The following is a 5,405-nucleotide window of genomic DNA, read 5'->3' as shown; positions in this document are numbered from 1 at the left end:
GCGGGAGGTTCCGCTGAAAACAGAGCTTATGGTGAAAACTAAAAACAAGCATAATCTGATGGTGTGAAACAACCCAAAGGTCACTATATACAAAAATAAGGTAATTATATCAAGTTATATTAATTTTGATGACATCTACACCGAGGTCACTATATATAGAAATAAGGTAAGTATATCAATTTTTACAATATAAACTTAGATGTCACTATATACAAAAATAGGGTAATTATATCAATTTTGACCACATTTACATAAAGGTCACTATATACAAAAGTAAGGTAACTATATCAATTTTGACCACATTTATACAGAGACCACTATATATAAAAATAACGAATAGGTTACAATATGTAAAAATAAGGTAATTATATCAATTTTGACAACAAGTCTGCTATGTGATTGTATGGCTGTTCGCGAACAAGCTCAGGAGCCATGTACAATGGAGTACCTGAAACAGTCAGATGCATAAAGTGAGCAAAAGTGTTAACAGTAAAATAATTTGTGAATAAAAGACCAACTTCTATAACTCCTTTTCTTTTTGCATTCTTTGGACCTGATGGAAAGTTAACAAGGGTTTTGACAATGTAAGAGAAAATCATCTGAAGAGCATAAATAGAAATTAAGTCCATAGAAATTAAGTCCACAGAAATACAAGAAAAAAAGTATTTGCATCAACCACAATGAACTTGGAAATTAGATTACTAGCAAAGCAAACAAATCACAAAGCTGACCTTTGATGGAGCGAAGTACAACAGTGTTCATTGACATGGCACGAGAAAATCCTAAATCACAAAGCTGGAGTAAAGATAAAAAAATATAAGATAATGCAAAGTTCAGAAAGGAAATTAGCAATACAGTCATTACTGAACATCAAATGTTACCCAATCGCCTAAACAAAAGTGATTACCCCCAGCAAGGTAAAGGGACTAGATGTCTGAAGCCTTACCCCTATGCTTACAGCTAATAAAATTATGAATTGTTTTCAATTGACCTTTAACACGAAATGCAATGAAAATAAAAGGCACAAAAATTTACTGAGACATTCCAAACAAGTACATCATGAGCAAATAGTAAATCTTTGTCTCCAAATTGGATAACTATGGAGTTATAATCATATCCATTAGATTACGAAAATATAAATATAAACTATAAAAAGCTCATAAAATAATGATTCTTCAACAATAAATATAACTATTACCAAAAGAAAATGAGGGTGGAAATTATGGATAGCCAAAGAGCCAAAAGTAAATATCATACAAATGTGAAGTAAATAGATAGCTCCTGAATACCTAACCTAAACAATGGAGCCTGAACCAATAAGAATATTTTGCGGCTTCATGTCCCTGTGAATAATTCGATTGGAATGCAAGTAATGCAGTGCTCTCACCTGAACATTTGACCAGCAAAAACAATCATAAACCTATTCATTCACTTCAAGCAAAAATCTATAAAGCATCACAGGGATACTTCAGTTCTAGTGCTCTCACCTGATTATTAATCTAGCTACTTACACAAATCGAACATAACAATCAAAATCAACTAATGTTCAAAATTCAGCACAAAATATCAATAAAAACCTAAAAATAAGCTTCAATTTGAATCAATCAAGTGGCTTACACGATTCATATATATAATTCTAGTGCTTCATTGATATTAATAAACATTCTGATAATAAAAATTCAGCAAAATATCTATTACAGAAAAGCTCAAGAATATTATTTGAAATAAGTTATTAGAGAGAGGAAGATTGAGAGAAAGACCTTCAAGCATTGCGATGAAGACTTCTTCGGCAATTATTTTGGGCAATTGAGGTTGGAGAATTGAGCGTGAATTTGAAGGATATTTTTCTTCGATTTGTTCTTGATTAATCTAGATTTTGTATTTGTCAAATTTATACTCAAATCGCTCAATTTGACTTATTTTTATTCAAGTTTATAAACAATTTACATTGAATTTCATGCGAAATTCTTGAAATCAAATCCGAAAACCGCATAAATCAAATCGTAAAAATCAAATCACAAAATTTCAGAAAGCATAATCAAGCAAAAATAGCAAATTACTGGAAAAAAAAAAAAACAAATTAATACGAATAACTCACTTGATAGTAGATCGTAGAGCTAAGAAATTGCTGAAAATCAAAGTAATTGAAGCTGGATTTGAAGAAGTAGCATGAAATTGGCAGAAATTAGGATAGAGAAAGTAGGAGAGATAAGGTAGAGAAGGAAGAAAATAACGTGCAAATGAAGGAGGAGAGAGAAATTGTAGAAATTTTGCATGAAAATTGGGGGAAAAAATCTCGACCGTAAGATTTGATGGATCAACAATCTATTGTTAAGATGTCATCTTTTTAGTTTTCAGCTTAAGGTTGGTTTTCACATGATCCAACAATCTATAGCCTCAGGCGGTTACTAGACCATCTGGCTGATGAGGGGGCTTTGAAGTCCTATATGCTGAAATCCAAGGGTAACCCCAAAACAAACAATGGAAAGCCGTCCAAAAAGCCTGAAAACCTTGCTATAAGCTCTGATACTAATAAAGAGCAGATCTTTACTATAGCAGGCAGCTTCGCGGGAGGGGGTCCTACCATCCGGGGTACCAAGGCCAACATCCGAAGGCTAGAGATCAAGTAGTGGATGAGGGCCAGGCGTCGAAAGACACCTTCCCTGAGGTCATCATCTCTGAGAAAGACCGGGGCAAGGTCAAGCGGCCTCATGATGACCCCATAGTCATTGAATGCAAGGTTTCTAACCAACGAGTGGGCCGGGAGCTCGTCTGACCTTATCAGTTCGTCTGACCCTTATCAGCTACAAGTGCTTGGCAAAGGTCAAGTACAAGCCTAGCAGCATGCACAAAGTCTCTCACCCCCTTAGTTGGTTTTGGGGGAGGGGTAGTGCATCCGATGGGGAGGATTGACCTACCCATCCGGCTTAGAGAAAAGGGGGAGGGACGACACATGGTCGTCAAGTTTTTGGTGATCGAGGAATTGACCGCCTACAATCAGATTTTTGGGCCGTCCAACCCTCAACGAGTCCAAGGCAGTCATCATCCCATCCCTCATGCTGCTGAAATTTGAGAGGGATGATGGAACGGTGGGTTCCCTGAGTGGGGATCAGAAGACGTCAAGGGAGTGTTATCTCTCAGACGTCAAGCCTACCGTGGCCGCAGCCGGCCAAGGCGAGGAGCCCATCGACCTTGATGACTTTAAGGAAGCTGCGCCTGCTCCCAAAGCAGCCGGCAAAAAGAGGAACACGGACCACCTGGTGGTCGTAAAAAAAGAGAAGCAATTGCAATCACTGATCAGGGAGCGATCAGATGATCTCTGTCCCCAGCCAACTGGTGAAAATATTGATATTGTTCTAGATGACACCCGTCCGAAATGAATCGTTAAAGTGGGGACGGTTGCTTTTGCCAAGTTGGGTGCAAATTTGCACTAACTACTGAAGGAATTCAAACACATTTTTGCCTTTGAAGTGGAAGAGATGCCAGGCGTTAGCCCAGATCTTGCTGTCTACAAACTTGCCGTGGATAAAAAAAAGAGCCCGGTTAGGCAAAAGAAAAGGAACCATGGCAAGGAAAGATCTTAGGCGGCAGCTGCCGAGGTCAAGAAGCTGCTAGATGCCGGGTTCATTTGGCAATTCTACTACTTGGATTGGGTAGCAAACGTTTTCCGTGTTAAAAAGCCGAATGGCACCGGATGTGTGTTGATTACATAGATCTGAACAAGGCATGTCCAAAGGATAGCTATCCACTTCCAAAGATCGACAGTCTGGTCAACTCTACAGCCGGTCAAGCCTTGATGAGCTTCATGGACGCCTATTCAGGCTTCCATCAGATACCCTTGTGGAAGAAAGATCAAGAGAAGACGGCATTCGTCACTGATCAAGGGTTGTTCTGTTATACGGTGATGCCGTTTGGGCTGAAGAATGTGCCTGCTACCTTCCAACGAATGATTAATACAGTCTTCATTAATCAAATTGGGAGGAATGTAGAGGCGTACATTAATGACATGATAATCAAATCTAAGCTACAGACGGATCACCTTGCTGATCTCCGAGAAACCTTCACCACTCTCAGGCGGCATAAGGTCATGCTTAATCCCAAAAAGTGTGTCTTTGGTGTTGAGTTTAGGAAGTTTCTCGGATTTTTGATTGACTAAAGGGGAATAAAGGCCAACCGGAAAAGGTACAGGCGATAATTGACATGAAGTCACCCCACACTGTCAAGGAAGTCCAAAAACTTACCGATTGTCTGGCGGCATTGGGAAGATTCCTCAGCCGGTCAGGCGACAAGTGCCTCTACTTCTTCGAGGCAATCAAGAAGAAGACTAGATTCAAATGGGGCGACAATGCTGAGGCGGAATTCCACAAATTGAATGAACACCTCCACTCATTGCCACGGCTGGTCAGCCCTCTAGCAGGAGAGGTTCTCTATATGTACTTGGTCGTCTCAGATCATGCCCTCAATGCCGTTCACTTAGCTGAGAGAGATGGCATTCAGCTCTCGATCTATTTCATTAGCCATGTTCTTCGAAATGGTGAGCTGCAGTACCCCTTGGTTGAAAAATTTGGCCTTTCCCTGTTCATGGTAATCAAGAAGTTGAAACCATACTTCTAAGCACATCCGGTGGTGGTCTACACAGACTAACCCCTCAAGCGGTCAATGACAACCTTAAAATCATCCGGCAGAATGCTCAAGCGGGCTATTGAAATGCTAAGTCTGGAAATCACCTTCGAACTAAGTAAGGCAGTGAAAGGTCAAGCGTTCGCCGACTTCACTGTGGAAATGACAAGGCCGGCTCAGCCAGACAATGTTGATCAGGTCTGGAAGGTTTATGTAAACGGGAGCTCTACTATGAACGGCTGTGGTGCAGGCGTAATTTGCAAGTCTCCGGAAGGGGACCAGTATGAATATGCACTACGGTTCAAGTTCCAAGGCTCGAATAATAAGCCGGAGTATAAGGCCCTGCTAGCCGGTATTCGCATGTGTAAGGCGGCAGGGGCAAGAAAATTTGACGCCTGCTCAGATTCTCAGTTGATCGTTAGCCAATACCATGGTGACTACGAGGCCACGCATCCGGCTATGATCACATATCTGCAGGCGGTCAAAGACGAGGCCAGGACACTTGACGAATTTCATTTAAGTCAGGTGCCCAGGTCAGAAAATAATCAGGCGAAGGCACTGTCCAAGTTGGCATCATCCGCCTCTTGTGATGCGCCTAGGTCAGTCTTTTGGGAAGTCATGGAAAAAAGAAGCATTAAACATGATCCCATTGGAGTTCTTGACCGAAGCTCTACCTGGATGGATGCCATCCGGGCTTATTTGGTAGACGGCACTTTGCCGGACGCCCCTTCAGAAGCGGCTGCATTGAAAAAGAGAGCCTCAAGTTTTGAGATCTACAAGGGAGA

The 5,405-nt window shown here is 40.9% G+C and overlaps 1 long non-coding RNA gene across 2 annotated transcripts; it reads right to left on the bottom strand.

The window, feature by feature from the left end:
* Positions 1-305: 305 nt before the first annotated feature.
* Positions 306-2,298, bottom strand: LOC110711880. Of its 2 annotated transcripts, none has more exons than XR_002509450.1 (4): positions 2,099-2,298; positions 1,290-1,387; positions 732-795; positions 306-448 (listed from the first exon to the last, which is right to left on the bottom strand). It is a non-coding gene; the product is annotated as an uncharacterized LOC110711880 (long non-coding RNA). The 2 variants fall into 2 exon arrangements; XR_002509449.1 differs by having other exon boundaries at positions 1,295-1,387; positions 2,099-2,284.
* Positions 2,299-5,405: the final 3,107 nt, after the last annotated feature.

The sequence above is a fragment of the Chenopodium quinoa genome, unplaced genomic scaffold, assembly GCF_001683475.1.
Source record: "Chenopodium quinoa cultivar QQ74 unplaced genomic scaffold, ASM168347v1, whole genome shotgun sequence".
Taxonomy (NCBI): domain Eukaryota; kingdom Viridiplantae; phylum Streptophyta; class Magnoliopsida; order Caryophyllales; family Amaranthaceae; genus Chenopodium; species Chenopodium quinoa.
Note: the sequence above shows the minus strand (reverse complement) of the source record. Positions and strands in the feature narration are given on the sequence as shown.